Below are 22,402 nucleotides of genomic sequence, written 5' to 3' on the forward strand. Positions count from 1 at the left end.
TCTATCAGACCAATTGTGTGAATGGATTGAGGAGTTCCTAGATAACAGAACGCAGCATGTCATTCTCAATGGAAAGAAGTCTTCCGAAGTAAGAGTGATTTCAGGTGTGCCGCAGGGGAGTGTCATAGGACCGTTGCTATTCATAATATACATAAATGACCTGGTGGATGACATCGGAAGTTCACTGAGGCTTTTTGCAGATGATGCTGTGGTGTATCAAGAGGTTGCAACAGTGGAAAATTGTACTGAAATGCAGGAGGATCTGCAGAAAATTGACGCATGGTGCACGGAATGGCAATTGAATCTCAATGTAGACAAGTGTAATGTGCTGCGAATACATAGAAAGATAGATCCCTTACCATTTAGCTACAAAATAGCAGGTCAGCAACTGGAAGCAGTTAATTCCATAAATTATCTGGGAGTAGGCATTAGGAGTGATTTAAAATGGAATGATTATATAAAGTTGATCGTCGGTAAAGCTGATGCCACACTGAGATTCATTGGAAGAATCATAAGGAAATACAATCCGAAAACAAAGGAAGTAGGTTACAGTACGCTTGTTCGCCCACTGCTTGAATACTGCTCAGCAGTGTGGTTCCGCACCAGATAGGGTTGATAGAAGAGATAGAGAAGATCCAACGGAGAGCAGCGCGCTTCGATAGAGGATCACTTAGTAATCGCGAATGCGTTACGGAGATGATAGATAAACTCCAGTGGAAGACTCTGCAGGAGAGACGCTCAGTAGCTCGGTACAGGCTTTTGTTAAAGTTGCGAGAACATACCCTCACCGAAGAGTCAAGCAGTATATTGATCCCTCCTACGTATATCTTGCGAAGAGACCATGAGGATAAAATCAGAGAGATTAGAGCCCACACAGAAGCATACCGACAATCCTTCTTTCCACGAACAATACGAGAGTAGAATAGAAGGGAGAACCGATAGAGGTACTCAGGGTACCCTCCGCCTCACACCGTCAGGTGTCTTGCGGAGTATGGATGTAGATGTAGATGTAGAATATGTGGCAGTGGCATATAAATGAAATATGGAATGGGATGGGATGCTAGGGTGGCATGATAAATAGTGTCTGAACACTCAGATAGGTTAATGTTTGGAAGAACAGTGGTGATGAATTGGATGACGACTTCAGCAATAGGAGTAGGATGTAGTGAGCAGTTTGGGTGTGACGGGGCAGATTGCAAGTGTTGCAGGTGCATGCAGTCTTCCGGCTGAGATAGGTAATTGGCTTTGCAGTGGGGCAAGTGAGAGAATTTTCGCATGCAGAAGTTAAATGATCGTTGTAGATGAGGCGTTTGTGGCAACAGAATGCTTGGGCTTGGAATAGAATGCTCAAAGTTATGTTTGCGGTGCTAGATAAATCCTGAAGGAGGTGATTTATTGTTGAGGGATCTTTGAAAAATATGCAAATGAGGTACGTAGGACCATAATGATGATGAATTCAAAGATTTTTTCGGATTTAGGAGTTAGGATTGGAATTTAGCTCCCAATAAACTTTCCCCACTGTGATCTCAGGGTCCACCCCCTTGACAACAGCAATAAGAGGCGGCAGGTACCGTGGTGTTCGGATTCTCTGGGTCATGGTGGGTTGAGTAGGACAGGGAGGCATGTGGAGCAAAGTTGATGAGACAGACACGTTTCTGTAGGTGAGTTTGAAAATCAGGATCAGATGATTTGACGAGTACAGAGTCTTTGAGGGGTGTGATTCATAATATGATGAGCGTTGGATGGTATTTTTTTATTTCGAGGCAAAGTGTTTAAGATTGCAGCATCTGACCTTAGGATGAGATAGGGGGAAGGAATGTGTTGGAGTAGATGTGTGGGGTGAGCTGGGGGTGGACTCCATAGGTTCTGGTGTGTGGGTTTGGTGGGGCAGCAGTTGGCTATCAGGGATATGTGAAGTACCAGTACTGGGTGGATTCCAGAGATAGTTTCCTGATGGGAATTCGGAGGATATTGTCTATGGAGTGGGATGGAGTTTAATACGACTTTCCTTAGTTATCTCAGCTGGAGCTGGTAGGGTTGAAGCTCATGCAGATGTGGTTCGTGTGACCACAGCTGTTGCATATGTTATTGGTGCTGGTCCGTTTGTGGTTGGAGTAGCTGTGTCCGTTGCTTCTAGATGAAATGTCGACAGTGGCAGCAATAGAGCGGCAGCAGCACGAGCTCCTCGCTGTGCTGGCTGGTGCAGGTCTGACATATCTGACGAGAGTGACAGTGGCAATGGAGTTACAGTATACGTTGGACAGATCACATCTACAAATGACGAGGGAATTAATGTGCAATGTTTCAGATTGGGAAGAGAGATGGTGTCATCTGAGTAGTGGGGAAAGATGGAAAATGAGGAAAGTGCAGGGAGGAAAGTGAATAGTGGGTAAAGAAGTATGTGGAGGTGGAAATGGAGTACAGATGTGAGAAAATGACCAAGGATGTTGTAGTTGTAGGTTGATACATCCATGGATGGGGGTAGCGATAGTGGTGACTAGCTAACAGAGGTGAAGGCTGGCGGCAAACACTTTGGATGTGGATCACTGGCGATGTTCAGCGGCGAGGGAAGCACTGGCAGTAATGTCGATGATGGGCGGTGAGATCTTGCAGTAATGATGACGTCTGGCAGTGAAGGCAATAACGATGACGAGCAGTAAAGACTGGTAGTAATGGCGTCGTCTCCCAGTGGAGACGATGACGATGATGATGAGGATGATGGACAGGAATTGGACGGCATCGGCCACTAACATGTCTCCATGGAATTTCATCCCTGAAGGCAGCCCAAGCAGTTGTGATATCTCAGGGGGGAGGGGTTCCAGCCCTCAGAAGTTGTGATAATATGGGCATTTAAAAAGACTGCAATTGGCATTGTAGTATGTGAGAACATAACTTATTAGTGGATCGTTTTGTCTTCCATTTTCCCAGTGTGCTATAAAATAATATATCTGTTTTACCACCAAACAAGTAAGTCACTGTTCATTTTTAAGAGTATTGTAAGTTAGACATAATGGCAGTTTCTTTTAACTTCTTTCCGCAAACAGCGTAACGTCATTGTTGCTATATCATACGTTTATTTATGAAATTTTACGTCAATAAGGGGCGCTTGCATGTTTCATTAAATGTACCTGGTTAAATCAGCCTTTTTGTATTGATCTTCATTATTTTACTGTGACGTTAACATGTATTCATAAAAATTATTTCTGAGGACCTCTATAATTCTTTCACATTAAATATGTAATGGATCACTTAACCACTACGATATGAGTGCTATTCTTGGCTTTAGACAACCGCTTCCGTTTCCTTCTGCTTCTGAACCAGTAAATTCATATTATGACGTATACTGCTGCGAGTTTCTTGGATTTTAACATACATTATGGGTTGACTAGAATGGACGGATGCTATTCGATAGCATGGTGCTTGCCTTATTGTTCTATACAAAGTAAATTAATCCGTATTCCTTAATTGCTTGGTATTTTGACACTGGCCATTTACTGCCGATGTTTAGATACGCAAGAGTAATGAAAATCAATGGGATTGCGACTCATTGCTGTTTGTCTCTTCTTCCTTATAGTCAATGGTCACTGTGTACAACGTTACACTATGGGATCAAAGTTTTTTAATAGGTACAAATGTTTGTTGCAGTGGCTGAGAAATTTAGAAAAGTGGAGGGGTCCAACTTATTTATGCTTTGCGTCTTTGTTCTGCTTAGTGTGCCCATGGTCATTATCTTTTAGCTTTTCATCTTCAGCAGCCAGGGTGTATAAGTGAACTGAATGATCAGGGTTCTTCCTCCAGAATTTTAGTGGATCTTGGAGGTATAGTTGGAATGAGATGCCTTGGAAATTGTATGGCACACGGGCATCAAACATTTGGTAAGTATCCATACATCCTACATTTGTAGAGTAAGTGCCATTACTAGTCATAAGCGACAATGCAAAGCAATATACATTCCGTTCATCAAGGTTGTGGCCATTAGTGCATGCCTCTTAGCAGAAATATCATATGACGGATAAAACTGAACCCCCGCCAACCAGAATCAAAATATTAAATACATGTGAGTATATCGATGAGTAACCTCCTGGACCCTATTTCGTGCATTTCAGAATAATGGCACAGTATGACCCACTTCATAAAAGTTTTAAACCAGGCCAGTATTGACTCACCCAACAGTAACACACCACTAGCCCCCAAAATTTGGATGATGCCCTTTTCCTCAACTGCATCACGGCACACTTTCTAGTGATGTGTAAGAGCAGAGTACAGAGCTGTTTTACGCTTAATGGCTGGTTGCCGTGCGTTGTTGGTGTATCCAGGGTGTTCTCTTTGCAGAACAACTTGGAAAGCATTAAGGGTACTGGCAGAAACTCGATAGTATGTATTCGTGTAATCAGTGTGGACCAATGACAAGGTGACCCCAAATTAGCCAGCAATCACACAATGGTCCAAAGAGACTGCAGGACTTACTTTGTGATCTGTAATAATGTGATATTGTGAAATCTTATGACGATGTTACGAGATGTTACAGGAGACAGGGAGTATGGCCTAGAGTATGGCAAACGAGGAAAGGCTTTATTGCTGTTCCATCATGTCAGTGACTGACAGACCTGGACGTCATAAACGGACTGGGCTGTGGCACATCATGACACGAGTACATTATCCTCAGACAAGCCTGACTGTGGCTCATATGGCCGTGACTAAACCCCCACTGACCAACAGGTAGGATATGGCATAACCAGCTGTGGGTACATAATCGATGATGCGCTGGGATGCAGGATTATCAGCCGTAGGTGTACCATCATTGTCAACAATGGGTCAGTTGTTGCAATTGCAGGCGCAAGTCTCCTTCCGTATATCTCATCCTTATCACCTGCAATGAATGAAAAGATATTAACTATCAGGCATAATTAAGTAAAACTACGTTAGGATGTCTGTAGACATTTGCCCATGTTCAAAATTATCCGCATTCATATCAGTCGGTGGAACATTCTTCAAAGCATTGTTGGCTGCTATCTCTAGTAACTTCGTCTCTAACACAGCCAGCAGTTCAACACTCCCCTGGCTCAAGGCGATATTCTCACTGAGTGCACCTAGAAACGTACAAGAATATATAAAATTGGCATGAATGCAGTTGTGTTGAGTAACAAGTGTATCATTAGTATGGAAAGAACTACTGCTCACGTGTTTACCACATCCTGAGTGCTGTCATAATCTATGAAATAATGCTGGAGAATGGAGAAGGGATCTCAATTATAAGCTGTGACGTTGAGTGGGTTATTTGTTCTTTCGCGTGCACCTATAAATAAAAAAGATAGTTTCACTTTAGTACTGCATGCCATTGTGTGGATAAGAAACATATTATTATCAGTATTATTATTGCACAGGAAGAGGAAGAATTAATAATCATGTATTTGCTCCTTGATGACTTGTGTCAGCCCCCATGGGCTCACGATGGACAAAGATGTGGGCTTAGATATGGTTATCTCTGGCTGTATTATCTGAACACCATCAGAATTAATTTTAGTGACCATCTGTGGCATTACAAGAAATATTGTCGGAGTCAGCAGTACATCATAAATTACCATAGTGATGATGAATATCCTTCCGACGATTCCCTAAGTGTCTGTTAATGGTAGAAACTCTACCAATGTACTCACACACCGGTTGCACCAAGCTGCTGCGAAGATGCTATCTGCAGAGTGCTACCCACACTGTTGCTGGATGGTAATCTGTAGCTGCCTGGACAGACGTAATCGCTGCTACTGCTCTGTGCCGGAGTCTGCTTTGTCAGCTTATAAGGAGACTAGGTTGTGACGCTGTTGCACGTGCACGTATATAATAAATGTTAGTTATATAGAGATCGTACTTATGATTTCGGACGTCCATTCTTCATATTAGTTGTATACCTAAGTTCACGTATTAAAGGAGAGGCCTATGGGGTGGATAGGAATCGCTTCACCATACATATTGAGGGGGCTTCTAGGATTGTGACCCCGATACTCAATGAGCAACACAGGCCATATTTAATGAATTCTTACCTGAACCCCTCAAAACCTATAAGAGAATGTGAAAAAATTGAAAAGAGAAAACGTTTAAAATAAAATACAGTATCGTTTCTTGATTATCTAACTTAGAATTATTTGTTCTTTTTCTGAAGCCAACATAAACTGAGTTGAAGTAAGTCGTGGGATACCTTTTAAATATAGTGCTGGACCTCCTTTTGTCTGGTGTAGTGCTGCAACTCGACGTAGCACGGACTCAGCAAGTCGTTCGAAGTACCCTGTGGAAATATTGAACCATGTGCTCTTTATAGCTGCCCATAGCTGTGAAAGTGTTGCTGACACAGGATTTTATGCACGCAGTGACCTCTCGATTATGTCCTATAAAAGTTTGATGGCATTCATGTTAGGCGATTTCGCCGGCCAGATCGTTTACTCAGATTGTCCAGAACGTCCTTCAACCCAGTCGTGAACCATAATGGTCCAGTGACCTGGCGCATAGTCTTTCACAAAAAGTCCATCGTTGAATTGCTGCGAACGACCTACAGTGCCCGAACATACACGTTTCCAATCAATGATCGGTTCAGTTGGACCAGAGGACCAGGGTCATTACGTGTAAACACAGCTCCCACCAGCTTGCACAGTGACTTGTTGACAACCTGGATCCATGGCACTGTGGGGTCTCCGTCCATTCGAACCCTTCCATCAGGCCTTACCAACACAAATCAGGATTCATCCGACTAGGCCACGGTTTTCCAGTCGCCTGCGCTGCACCCCATATGTTTACGTGCCCAGGAGAGGCGCTGCAGGCGGCGTCGTGCTGTTAGCAAAGGCACTCGAGACGGTCGTGTACTGCCATAGCCCATTAACGACAAATTTTGCAGCACTATCATAACGGATGCGTTTGTTGTACGTCCCGGATTGATTTCCTCTGTTATTTCACGCAGTATTGCTTTTCTGGTAGCAGTGACAACCCTACGCAAACGGCGCTGCTCTCGATTGTTAAGCGACGGGCGTCGGCCACTGCGTTGCCTATGGTGGAGGCAATGCCAGGAATTTGGAATTGTCGGCACACTCTTGATGCTGTGGATTTCCGAAGTGGAATCCCCATGCGTCTAGTTCCTTCTGCCATTACGCGTGCCAAGGTTACTTCTAGTCGTGTGGTCATAATCACGTCGCTTCCGACCTTTCAACATGAATCACCGAAGTACAAATGACAGCTCGATACTACCGCCATCTATATATGTGCATATTGGTGTCCCATAATTTATGTCACCTCAGAGTATATTCACTTATGTGTACACCGTACGTTTTTCTAAGTCTCAAAATATCTGAGCAGCTATTATCTTGAACATGCCTTATTGACGGACTTCTGAAAATGTTACGAAACAAAAAAAGAAAAGCTTTACACAGCCTTTGACATAAACAGTTCAGTCGCATTGATTGTAGATTCCGAGGGATGTCGCCATTTCTTCAAGGTGCTATCTGTGGTTATTCCACCGCTGACCGTGGTGACTGGCGGTTAGCTAGTCAGCCGTCTGTCGGGTCTTGGCCCTCTGTAGAGTACGAAATGGTATGGGTGAAATGGCGATGGTGAAGAACATCGTCAATTAAGGTCCACCAACCACTTTAAGCACAAATTGTCTCCATTTGCCATAAAAGCCCCTCATATCTGTGATGACGCTCGCACTTTGTGGCGCCATCGTTAAATGTCTCTGGTGTGAAGCAGCACCATCACATATACAGGGTGTTTGTCTTAATATGAGACAACTAAATATCTCGAAAACGACGCATGGTACGAAAAAATTTTCTACTTGACATGTGGATATTAGTAAAAGGGCAATTTGTCAGTAATACAACTGGCCACTCCCTCTCTGGTGTGGGTGGTGTCAGCTTTGTATTTTCAAATAGGAAACCACCATTTCATATACAATTTTCGAATTCTATTCCAAGAAATACGATGGTTTACTCAAAATAGTGTTTCCCATTCGTGATAGATGACGCTTTAATCGACAAATAGCAAGTGTACTTGTTTTGGTATTAATAACTCGTACATTTGATTCTATATTTAGTTTTCTTACCGTTGATATTGATACTCTAACGTTAGTGGTGTTGCAAATGTAATTTTACAATACAAATAATGTGGCTAGATACTGAAATTTCTGGTTACGTACTATTCTGTTCCCTACAGGGCTAATTTTGGTAAGTCTCCAAACCATCGGAATCCTTGATTTCGGTGGCCGCTTTCGTACCCTGTCATCCAGGTGACAGGTTCAAGTATGTTTGCATACAACCACTGTAAACTCTCACAGAAGCCTCTAGAATGCCACTCGCGGAATACAAACAACAACCCTTGTAATAAGGTAAAATGTCCACGAAGTGACAGTGATTGGCGCACCAGCCGTAGATACGCACCGAAACCAACCAGCATAATGGTGGCTGGTAATGGGGCTCATTGAAATCAAACGAATCAGTGGTAGGAGGCAAGAGGGCTCAACGATATCAATTATAACGATGGAAACAGAGAACTATTACATGCACATCGTTGTTCCTGGATCATGGATATTTTATAACTAGACACTGCAATTGTTATGCATATTGTACTCTACAACGAAAAATGAAACACTAAAGTCAATTTAGAACACAAATGTCAATCGTTAGAACACAAATGTTTATATTTACATCATAAATGAAATGTAGAGTCAATTGCATCGGTTCTTAATTGCACATTTAATATATGCTGACTACAGCTCGTCTACCACGAATGGAAAACAATAGTCTTAATAAACTGTACCTATTTTGGTGTAGAATCCGAATATGCAGTAAAAATTGAAGGTTCCCAGGTGAAAATTTAAGCCCACAGGGGAGATGGTTAGGAGGTGGACAGTTGTAGCACAGGCAGATGTCCCCTATACTAATTTCTCACGTACAACATTTTTTCCATACGTGGTGTCGTTGTCGAATTAATAGTTGATTCAAGTTAAAACAAACACGCTGTGTGCTAATCTCTGTACAATTCCTGAGAGGCATGCAATTAATAACACATTCATACAACAGTAATATGAATGCTGTACTTCTTAGAGGGAAAGGTTTTATGATTAAAATTCAATATGGATATCAATAGGCCCTGTCTTGATACTGTCATTTTGCTTCAAAGAATTAATCATGACCGCTGGTGCTAATTCTTTAAATTTCAGTAAGCTAGCATACATCCAAATTCACTGCCCTCATAGAAATCCACATGATTGTTGTTATTGTCACTATGGATTATTGTATGCATAATATGCGGAATACAGTAACACCTCTGCTTTCGTAACGCTACAGTTGTCGTTTATAGTGGAACCCTCAATCGCATTTCCTCTCATGGCTGTCTGCAGCTCCTAAATAAAGAGTCAAGGTGAACACACTTGAACAGAAGTCTTAACCGACCAGCTATGTGTAGAAGTCACTGGTGTAACACGACACTCTTAGAGATCCCAAGATTGGAAAGTTAATGGAAGCTCAGTTGCACAATTTATTACACAAAACACTCTTTACTGCTATAGATATGAGCGGTACTTTCCACATCACTTCAGCCAAAACAATGTTTCCTTCAGCTACTTGAATTTCTTCACTGTACTCATTATTGACTATAGCACATCGAACTATAATCTCGTACTGTTTGGCGTTTATAATGGTGTATTGATTATCTTTAAAGAACTCCATCAAAATTTTTAGAGGGATGCACATGTGAAACTGATTAACTAACGCTCCATCAGTGAATCATCCAACGTTTTGTAGAACATTCAAAACATTTGCAGAAGATTTAATGCAGAGACCAAAGTTCTGAGTTGTGATTTGATTCCAATGTTTCCTTTGTGGTCAGTAAATGACTTCCGTTCATTTACTATTTCTTGAAACAGAAGGGAGAACGCACTATGTGTAAGTCACTGGAGTGCTTACTTCGTTCTTTATAAATCTTCCCTCCAAGAATAGGAAACTGATGCTTGAAACTGAGAAATTATCTAGATACTGAATAAAAATTCTTATCTAGCCATTATTATTGAACATCGCTATAGGAAATGGTGTGTGGGAGATGTATTGTGGATGAGTGGTTTGTTCACAATCCTTGAGTGGTGTTATTTTGAATGATGTGAGTCTGAGATTTCAGTTCTATCGATTTGAGAAACATTTAATACTTATTGGTTATCACCCTGTCCTTAAGCTGCAGAGTGGAGTACTGACTGGTGTATGGGCTGATTTTATACTGTACATCCAAAATGGTGAAGACGTACCACGACTTCTTCTCAAAATTCAATTAGGTTGCTGTCCTGGTCAGCACTGTTCAGCCTGAGATGTTCTAGTACCTGAACAGTCACTGAGAGATATGTTGGACTGCTCAGCTACTCAACGAGTTTGTATCCTGGTCCCATTGCAGGAAAAATCTGTAGACAGTAAGTACTGATTGGTGGTTGAGGTATGAAGCCATTGTGAAATTACACTCAACACGGGTCATGTTAACAGGAAGAATATCAACTGGTTCATCCGACTTTTAACTTTTCACGATATTATTAGCATAAACTTGACACTTTTAGAAACCAAGTATTGACCCTATTACGCGTTCCTGGGTACCTATGTTGTATGTTTTGTCGTTTTCATTTCCGTTTCAAACGTATATTTGCACATAAGGCCACACCTTTCACACAAAGTTTTATAATATTGTATGTAGATCATCAGCGACACGTAAGCCTGGAGGAATCTTCACAACTTCGTGATAGAAAATGGTAGAATATTTATTTATTTAGCTTTATTGGCTAAAATTCTGTCTGCAGCATGATATTCTGCGAAACATTTTTATAGAGCATGCATGGTAAATCATGGTGTTTGTAAACTTCATCAAGTAGATTAATTCCTTTATAGCCAATAGCCAGATGCCTTTTAATTTCATTCCCGGTGAACAGAAGCTGTATGCAGGGATAAGGAGTTAAGCTGACAGTTTGTTGGGTGTATCACCACTACCTCTGATGTTCTTTAAAGCACTTATACCACTCAGCTGTCCGAGGTTTGTGGAACCTCTTATATATCTGATTGGGACCATCCACGCAACAGTTTTACGACGATACAAAGCCAAACAATTTCACTAAGGCTATCTTCTTATGACGCCGCATGAAATGCTATACGAGACACAGATGAAACTGCCTGCTTCGCTGTCCTTTAAGACGTAAGTTCACAGGTTTGTCCACTGCGATTGTTAATATGACTGTCTGTAGTATTTAGAAGTCCACTGCCCCGTATATAAAAAGGTCTTATCTTAAATGTATGTTGTTCAGCTCGATCGCCCTTACCTGTAATTTATAGAAGAGCAACTGTCCATGTTTATGAACAATGTTTATTGAAATAGATCCACAAATGGCTTTCAGTGATTCAGTTCAGACACTTCACAGTCCTCACTGTTACGTGAGGGAATGTTGAGTAGTGGTTTATTCCATATCACTTCATTACGGACTTGAAAAAGCTTATTGTAGAATCCACTTACTTGGTCGGTGTTTTGGTTGTTGGGATATTGACAAGTCCCAGTGTTCACCAATTCTTCAAACACCCACCCGACTTCCCCTCCAGTCTTTGCCTTCACAGGATTGGTCCAGGCAAGTTTTTAATACATATCTATGACTGTTAAATATTTTTGAACCCTTTATTCTATGGTGAGTATTCATGGTATCCATGACATCAGCCTCCATAAATCAGCCAAACCTCACATTATGACTCGCCTGCACTAGAACGTTCTGCGAGCAGCCCTCTGGAGTTCACGGATTGCTGTCTCCATCGTTTAACAACACATCTTTCTCGGAGATTCAATATAACTGACTTATTTAGTTCATGTGAGCTCTGTTTCTAGCAGTGGCAGATGTTATTAGTAGACATAATAAGTGTATGTCTTAATTTGGTCCATCAAAATACGAGGGTTGTAACTTGAGTAGTGGCAAATATTTATTCACAGGTGGTGGTGGTTAGTGTTTAACGTCCCGTCGACAACGAGGTCATTAGAGACGGATTTATTCACAACCGAAACAAAAGAGTTACATGTTTGCACCTGTTACTGTCCGTCAGCGTTGTGTAGAACCCGTTACCAGAGATGTGGAATGCGTAGTATACCGTTAGCAGAACCTGTTCTGTTGATGGTGCGAATGGAGCGGTCTACTGTCTGTCGAATCTCTGGAACAGTTCTGAAGCGAATACCACGAAGTGGTTCCTTCATCTTTCTAATCAAATCAAAGTCACAAGGCCTTAATTCCGGGGAGTATGCTCGAGCCTCAGTCCCATCGACCCAACACAGCGTCCGCAGCTCGTGGTCGTGCGGTAGCGTTCTCGCTTCACGTATCCGGTTTCCAGGGTTCGATGCCATCTACATCTACATCTACATTTATACTCCTTAAGCCACCCAACGGCGTGTGGCGGAGGGCACTTTACGTGCCACTGTCATTACCTCCCTTTCCTGTTCTAGTTGCGTATGGTTCGTGGGAAGAACGACTATCTGAAAGCCTCCGTGCGCGCTCGAATCTCTCTAATTTTACATTCGTAATCTCCTCGGAAGGTATAAGTAGGGGGAAACAATATATTCGATACCTCATCTAGAAACGCACCCTCTAGAAACCTGGCGAGCAAGCTATACCGCGATGTAGAGAGCCTCTCTTGCAGAGTCTGCCACTTGAGTTTTCTAAACATCTCCGTAACGCTATAACGGTTACCAAATAACCTTGTGACGAAACGCGCCGCTCTTGTTTGGATCTTCTCTATCTCCTCCGTCAACCCGATCTGGTACGGATCCCACACTGATGAGCAATATTCAAGTATAGGTCGAACGAGTGTTTTGTAAGCCATCTCCTTTGTTGATGGACTAAATTTTCTAAGGACTCTCCCAATGAATCTCAACCTGGTACCCGCCTTACCAACAATTAATTTTAAATGATCATTCCACTTCAAATCGTTCCGTACGCATACTCCCAGATATTTTACAGAAGTAACTGCTACCGGTGTTTGTTCCGCTATCATATAATCGTACAATAAAGGATCCGTCTTTCTATGTATTCGCAATACATTACATTTGTCTATGTTAAGGGTCAGTTGCCACTCCCTGCACCAAGTGCCTACCCTCTGCAGATCTTCCTGCATTTCGCTACAGTTTTCTAATGCTGCATCTTCTCTGCATACTACAGCATCACCCGCGAAAAGCCGAATGGTCATTTATATATATTGTGAAAATCAGTGGTCCCATAACACTCCCCTGTGGCACGCCAGAGGTTACTTTAACGTCTGTAGACGTCTCTCCATTGATAACAACATGCTGTGTTCTGTTTGCTAAAAACTCTTCAATCCAGCCACACAGCTGATCTGATATTCCGTAGGCTCTTACTTTGTTTATCAGGCGACAGTGCGGAACTGTATCGAACGCCTTCCGGAAGTCAAGGAAAATAACATCAACCTAGGAGCCTGTATCTAATATTTTCTGGGTCTCATGAACAAATAAAGCGAGTTGGTTCCCACAGGTTCCTTGTTTCCGGAATCATGTTGATTCCTACTGAGTAGATTCTGGGTCTCCAAAAATGACATGATACGCGAGCAAAAAACATGTTCTAAAATTCTACAACAGATCGACATCAGAGATATAGGTTTATAGTTTTGCGCATCTGCTCGACGACCCTTCTTGAAGACTGGGACTACCTGTGCTCTTTTCCAATGATTTGGAACCTTCCGTTCCCCTAGAGACTCGCGGTACACGGCTGTTAAAAGGGGGGCAAGTTCTTTTGCGCACTCTGTGTATAATCGAATTGGTATCCCGTCAGGTCCAGTGGACTTTCCTCTGTTGAGTGACTCCAGTTTCTCTTCTATTCCTTGGCGGGGTCAGGGATTTTCTCTGCCTCGCGATGACTGGATGTTGTGTGATGGCTCTGAGCACTATGGGACTTAACATCTTAGGTCATCAGTCCCTTAGAACTTAGAACTACTTAAACCTAACTATCCTAAGGACATCACACAACACCCAGCCATCACGAGGCAGAGAAAATCCCTAACCCCGCCGGGAATCGAACCCGGGAACCCGGTGTTGTGTGATGTCCTTAGGTTAGTAAGGTTTAAGTAGCTCTAAGTTCTAGGGGACTGATGGCCATAGATGTTAAGGCCTATAGTGCTCAGAGCCATTTGAACCATTTGAACCCAACACAGCCGCCACAGCCTGCGCTGTATGTGCCAGCGCATTGTCGTGCAAAATGATGAGTGGGTTGCGCAGAAAGGGTCGCCGCTTCTTTCGCAAAGGTGGTCGCAGGTGATGCCCCATAAACGAACAGTATTGCGACGTAAGTATATATACTGCAGACATAACATATTCAACTTTTCATGCTGAGTGTTAATGTCTTCACCTTTCCTTGTGTACACTATTTAACGCTGGTCTAATGAAGTAAATGTGTTTCCTAATCTTTGCCGTTTTTAGTCGTCCTTTGGGAGCGTTGCCAAAGCTCCACAGAACAGGCTGTCCACTGAGACTTCCTATTTCCACAGTGAATGGTGTCCTGCATGAAGCATATAGGAACTTTTCCCAGCAGTTACGGTTGATTTTAACTGAGCCTATATTTGTTGTATTTAATTAGCTATCACTGTGTCAGTTGATGAAATCGGTGATCGTACATACTTATACTTCACCCTATTCTTCTTCTTCTTTTTCTTCTCCTTCTCTTCTTTCACCACCATACGCTGCCATGTGTGAGAACCTTTTAATACTTCCTGTTACTGGTCTAAATATTTCAGTGACATGTGGTTTATACTCCAGCTGTCCCACTTTTAAGAATCGTAATTTCAGATGAATAGCTCTCTGCACTTCAACGACTCAGCTATTTGTTTACATGCTGTCGCGTACTGATCACATTTCGAGATACTACACATCTTATACAGAGTTATACACGCTTTTCTTAAGCTCGTCAATCTTTCGATTTATTACATTGAGTTAATTGCCTTTTTCTTGCGCTTTTCTTTCAATGATATTTACAGGAGGAGATTTTTTTACCTCTGCTAACGTTTTAAGACCTTAACATTCACTAAAAAGAGTTTTATTTATCTTTGCTTTTGTTGCATCATTGTGTGATTGTATTCCATCACTGGACAACCAAATCGGAGATCCACTTTTTGTGGTTGCTGCTATCCAGTTCCATTGGGTTGATTGCTTGCTCACTTCGCTGGATTCCATTATTCAGCTGGTTCATCTGAGACTCGCCTTTTACAGCTGATACCTTAACATCACTACACAAATCCGTTAATTTTGCATTGATTTTCTTGATTTTTCTGTTGCTTTATAAACATATGTTTGGTTTCTGCTTCATACCATCAGAATGAAACCATTGCATACATGTAAATTTCTCCGTAGTCTACTATATACTGAGACAGTTACATTTTGATACAATGGGATTTAAGCAGAATCTCATCGAAGCTTCGTCTGCATCAGTCTTCATTGTAGTTCCTCGTTTTATCAATAACTAAACAGTTATACTGCAAGTTAATCACTGCATGTTGTGACCAATTCACTGAAAGACATGTCAGCATTATCTTGGTAAATACGCTTTAAATTCAGATTGTCCTGCCTGATGTTGGTAAGAAGATTTGCTTTATCCCTGACCAACTCCTACAGGTTAAAAAGGACAAAGAGGTTCAAATGGCTGTAAGCACTATGGACTTAACATCTGAGGTCATCAGTCCCCTAGACTTAGAACTACTTAAACCTAACTAACCAAAGGACATCACACACATCCATGCCCGAGGCAGGATTCGGATCTGCACCTGTTGCAGCAGTTCGGTTCCGGACTGAAGCGCCTAAAACCGCTCGGCCTTAACGGCCGGCCCTACAGGTATTTTCAATATGTATGGCTCAAATAAAATATACCGACTTCTATATAGCAACATAAGCAGACGTATTTCTGGATCTCATCCTTGTTTTCCACTGTGACACCTTGAAATATTTTGCAAAAACAGACATAATGTCTTATGGGGCAACAGCAATCAGTGAATCAGTGGAACAAATAAAAGGAAGTCAAGTAGCAGTTAAGAGGAACAACAAGAAAAAATATGTAGCTCTCACTTACTATGGAAGAATTACTCATAAAATTGAAAGATGCTTTCGTAAATCCGACGTTAAAATAGGCTTCCGAACAAATAACACGTTAAAATCGAAGCTCCGGCATAGAATATGTAATAGTAGGAATACATTTCAGGATTCAGGTGTATATAAGATCAAATGTAATGACTGCTGTAAACAATATATAGGGCAGACTGGTAGGAACTTTGAAACCAGATTCAGGGAGCACACCTCCTCTCAAAACAAAACAGCTTTTGGGGCGCATATGGCTGCGACAAAGCACTCAGTCACGAACATTGAACACAATTTAGACATCCTGCATAGAGCCCATAAGGGACGGTTTCTTAACATTTTGGAAGAAATTGAAATATACACCCACAAAAATAAAGATCCGGATTTAATCCTCAGCGAGCAAAGCGAATTCAATCATAACGCCTATTTTAGCATTTATGACGATCTACTAAGATGACAACTGTTGCGTGTGGAGATCCAGGCCGAGGGATGAGAGATGGTGCGCAGTGGAGAAGCCGGAAGACGCGTGCAGTGCCTGGCCTCCTGTGCGGCCCTCTTGCCCGCGGCGATGGACATCAGACGACTGAGTGGACCGCGGCACAACACCGAAATGGCGGGAAATACGGAAGCAGACCGTAGAGGAAAACAAGTTCACACCATCACCATAGATATATAAATCGCCCTATATTTTTTAGATCGTATAAAAATGATAATTTTACTGTTATTTATTAATGCCGACAAGTACAGATTTTAACCTTGACATCTACATATTTTAATTAAGTATTTTTAATTAATAAAAAAAAGATCTACTGAATATAGTATGTGCAAATGGAATGTAACAAATGTACCAGACGCCACCTGTCGGTAATAGTGTTATAATTAATATAAATGTTGTGCACTCTGCCAACCAATTTTATGTGACGTAGCATGTGAAAACTACTGGATTTGGACGGGTTACTCCTGTAACTGAAATATCAGGTACGCTCTGGTACATTTGATGTTGATTAGATAGGATGAAAAAGATTTGCTTCCGTGAAATAGTAAATTAGTATCATTATTTTTACAGATCTGAAGATGGTTCTGAATGAACCGAAACCGGTCATATGAATAAAAATATTAGCAATCAAGACGGTTTTTAAGTAACATGTTGAAATATTTTGGCTTTATTTTTACAGATGGTGTAAGATTGCTACTTCCGCTGAAAGAAGAGTATGTTTCTTCATCGATACAATGCAGTATCTCGATACAATAATTGATATTTTGGCTGAAACACGGCTATTGAAGAAATGTATACATAATCAAAGTGGACCCGATCAGTATGTGCTAACAGTGTTAAAACAAGATTATTCTTTCCATAATCTGAAGGTCCAACAATTAAAGCATGTGTATTATCAGAAAGTGATAAGCCATTATTTTTCTGCTTATTTCAGATTCCAGCAGCATTGCAGGACCATTCGGTTACCACAAGACTCCTTTGATGTGGATGTTTTGTCCACTCCGTCATGTCGATGATTTCGTGCTCATATTGGATTATAGTATACTTTACAATGTACACATACATGTAGCTCTTAAAAATTTATTTATAAACACTTGCATATTGCTAGGTATATGAGAAGACTAAAACACGTTCGCAGTTCTGTGAATGTATCTGACATACTTGTCACATATATTTATACTTACACAGAAGCACAACATAAATCATACTCGTCAAGCTGATTGATGGTTTCTTTCTATAGGCACAGAGCTTGTCAGGCTAACTACAACAATATACTCCACAATATCTCGTAGGATCGGTGGACATACGATTGTCAGCTTACGTTAGTCGGCAGTGCACGACATACTTTACAGAATAACTTGTGTACATTCGTTCCTGAAACATCTGTTCCGGCAGATGTATGCTTTCTTTGCTCTTAAATATTTTAATTGCACTACGGAAGCGTCCTGCTGAGACCGTATGATCTCCCAGCGTTACTGACGGCTAGTGAACTTCACTGTGAAACAAAGCAGAACTGTGCATTGATATACCGCATAGTGAAAACCATTTATCTATCAATAGTATCTCTTAAGCTTCACATGTTTGGGGGCTTTCAAGTACAAGTACCAGATCAAACTCGTTACTTGGCATAGTATCAACACTAATATGTCTGCAGTTTGTAACCTCCCCACAAAATAAAATAATATGAATAATACTCTCATTTAGCGTAACTACCCAACAGTGAAAATATAATGCAATGTGACAAACCTATAACCTTTCAATAATTGACAGTCAATTTAACATGGTAAATTTTGGACGTCAGCAATGCTGCGTCATGGCCCTGATACATCATTCTGAATAAACTGAAAAATCTTACCTTAATTAGATCGCCGGATAACGCGTATAAATCTGCTCCTATAAGAAATTTTCCTGGCGCAGCTAAGTGCAATGCTGGCCGATTGATTTGTCTTATAAAAAAGGAAAGAACTGACTTTTCTTTTCAATAATCAGGATTGCCAAGGATTGAAGAAATTAGTGAATTCTTTAAATTGAGATAAATGTCAAAAGTTACTTTTTATGAGAAAGATTATTATTAACAGATTTTTTTAACATTTACATGGGACTTGATGTAACAATACTACATATGCGCGAGGCTGCTTTTGCCTTATCCTACAACGCTCAGGCTCCGCCATCGCTGCACACGTCCGGCCCAGCCAACACGATACACCAGACACGACTGCTCGCTAGCAACAACATACTGCTACTGCTACACAGTTCCTACTGCAGTCAATACAGATCTTTGGTCTCAGATTCTCTTCTAGCTTACATATCGCAGGCAGGGCGTGAGCAATACAACGAAATTACATCAGCTCGAGTGCGCTAGCAACAAACTCTTTAATCATGGACCTCTTACAAGCTGGTGTTGCTTGAAATATAACCAACTTTAAACAACATAATTACCGTGACATTTGGCTCCTTCTTCACCTCACTTCCTAAGTACCTCGACAGCTTCACCCTTTGCCAGTTTTCTCACGACAGCGAAAACTTTTTATCTGTCGCTATTAATGTATATAATTTGTAACAATGTATGCAACTTAAAAAAATATTTGTTATCATAGTGTAAAAGACGAATATACTGCCCTCTACTGCTAGTTCATTGTCGGAATGAACAAGGACATAATCATTTACGGATCGACAGTGCTCGTTGTTAACTTACGTTATGGCAGTAATTGGATATTCCTGAATATGTTTTGTTGATTCAGCTTGAGGAGTATGGCTTCCATCATGATGATGATAATGATTGCGTACTGCATATTACATGATCGAGTGGCTGCATGATATGTCTTCTGGTGTGTGCATCATTACCTCCCCATTGAGGGAAAATAGTGACTGCACAACTTTTGGCATGTTGAAGAAAATGACGTTCTGGATATTCCTGAATAGGTTTTGGTGATTCAGCTTGAGGACTATGGCTTCCATCATGATGATGATAATGATTGCGTACTGCATATTAAATGATCGAGTGGCTGAAACAATAAACTTTCTGTGAACTGCTTTTGAAATTTTGTAGGATCCTGGAATATATCGCATCTGGACTGTTGTAGACTATTGGACGTCTCCTATACAGCTTATACCTTTTCTGTGTGATATTTCTCACACATTTAGCTTGCTGCCTCAAGAGTTTAAATATGTTCTTCTTTCTATCCATGAGCTCAGCAATAAACATTATGAAGAGAATGCATGATGTAGATTGAAGGTCCTCCTCCTGTGAATCTGCACTGCGTCTCACCTAAAGGTGAAAACAGGTTTATCTCTACTCAGTGTACGTTTTTGATAATAATTCATGTAGACTTGGTAAATTAGCATGTATATGTCGTTTCTAAGATGCTACAAACTAAGCCACAATCTCTACATTTTATCATAAACTCTTATTTCATACTTTAATGAAGCAACTGTGTATCGCTGTCCACCCATTTTGAATCCATGAGCCATGTGGGCATGTAGGATTCGCATCTCTGTCTTCGAGTAAGCTGTGAATCTGCGGCTCTCAACATTTGTCGGTATCGGACACTCTTCTACATGTTTCCGATGATTTGGGATGCTGCGTCGAAGGTAGTGTTGCCGGTTGGGAGTGGCAGCGATGGCGTCGGGAGTGGCGGTCTCAATTGTGGCAGGGGTGGTGGCGATGGCGGTGGCGGTGGCAACAGCTGTGTTAAGAAGCTATGGGATGGACATAGGAGCTGTGAAATAACAACAGTTTTGTAATAAACGCATGAAGTTTTAATTAATTTTTTGTGTACATATTTCATTGAGTAATGGCTGCACAGAATGCTGAAAACAGTAACCTTCTTGACGCCTTCTATTTAGCTTTTATCAGATTCAAGCCAATAGGTGGTATTACCCACGTAGGAATTCCTTCATTAAACTCAGCCTCTACAGACTTTAAAGGATCTACACTTACACAGATCGGTACAGAGGGAATACTGACATTAATGCACTATCCTAACTGGTACACAGTAACAACATTTTAAATTAAATGTCCAACAAACCTATAGCATGCCAGTGCCACCGAGTCTCTGTAGTAGTCAATAATACACAGTACATATCATCTAAATTCACAACACATGAATGTTGTAGCGTATATTTGCGCCCCTAATGTTAATCATAACACTGCCTCACTGTACATGTAAACTATGGTGACCTTCAGTCCTACGATTTGAGCTTCTGTTGGAATATGGGATAGACCATATTCTTCTTTAATCTTATTCGTTATATACCCCATCATACCAAACAGTTACTACCACTCGTAATATGAATGTTGAACATTGGTATTGTTGCACTGCACTTTTTAGCTTCAGTCACCACAGAAAAGTCACAGTCCGGTAACATTCCTACATTTACATGTTCACATCCTCTCATGGTCCCGTTGTACGTGCTGTTGAGCAGTTGTGCTCTTGAGGGACTTGCCGGCAGTGCTGTGAGTGAGGTAGGTTCAATGGTTGCTGCTGCTCCCGTGGCAGTACAGTATAGTCGAATGAAACCAGGTCCAGCAAATAAGGAAGACCATCTATGAGTTGTTGCTGCTAGGACACAGGAAAAAAGGAGTTCCGTCGCGTAGAAGCTCCATTACACCCAGATCAGGGGCGGGCAACGCTGGAACAATAGAAAACCATAAATATAATACAATATTAATAACAATACTGATAATTATAATTATAGTAGATACATGCTTTCAAGTCTAACAGCCTTTTTCCTCTTTGGCTTGGGGCACTAGCTGGTCCCCACTAACACGTCACCACTTCACTATGTAGATCAGATTTCGAATGAGAGCGAGAGAGGTGGCGTAATGGTTAACACACTGGAATCGCATACGGGAGGACGACGGTTTAATCCCGCGTCTGGCCATCCTGATTCAGGTTTTCGGTGACTTCCCTAAATTGCTTCAGGAAAATGCCAGGATGGTTCCTCGGAAAGGGCACAGACAACTTTCTTCCCCATCCTTCCCTAATCCGATGAGACCGATGACCTAGCAGTTTGGTCTCCTCCTCCAAATCCACTCCCCCTTCAATGCGAGGGGCAAGGCCGTTGGTTTCCTAATAGAAACATCAAAAAAGTTTAGCATCACTCCGGTTCCCAGAGCTCCTGAAAAAAAAAAAAGGTTGACTGTGGATATTGTATCACAGACACAATTCCTTTGACTGTTCAGAGATGTCACTGAATCTATCCAAAGACGTAAATAATCATACATGAGCAGCGCCTATTAGACGGAAGGGGTCTTACAGCCTATCAGTTCCAGTGATTCCACCAGGAAGGAGGTACACGGCTCTTGTTGTCTGTAATTGCCACACACCGTCAGGTGTCTTCCGGAGTATGGATGTAGATGTAGAATTCAACCATGCCTAGGCGGTCAACACCGCGTTTCGATCGCGTGCGCATTGTTACTTTGTGCCAGGAAGGGCTCTCAACAAGGGAAGTGTCCAGGCGTCTCGGAGTGAACCAAAGCGATGTTGTTCGGACATGGAGGAGATACAGAGAGAAAAGAACTGTCGAAGACATGCCGCGCTCAGGACGCCCAATGGCTACTACTGCAGTGGATGACCGCTCGGAGGAACCCTGACAGCAACGCCACCGTCTTGAATAATGCTTTTCGTGCCGACACAGGGAGTCGTGTTAAGACTCAAACTGTGCTGAAAAGGCTGCATGATTCTCAACTTTACTCCCTACGTCCATAGCGAGGACCATTTTTGCAACCACGGCACCATGCAGCGCGGTACAGATGGGCCCCACAACATGCCCAATGGACCGCTCAGAATTGGCATC

Source organism: Schistocerca gregaria, chromosome X (assembly GCF_023897955.1).
Source record: "Schistocerca gregaria isolate iqSchGreg1 chromosome X, iqSchGreg1.2, whole genome shotgun sequence".
In the NCBI taxonomy this organism is placed as follows: domain Eukaryota; kingdom Metazoa; phylum Arthropoda; class Insecta; order Orthoptera; family Acrididae; genus Schistocerca; species Schistocerca gregaria.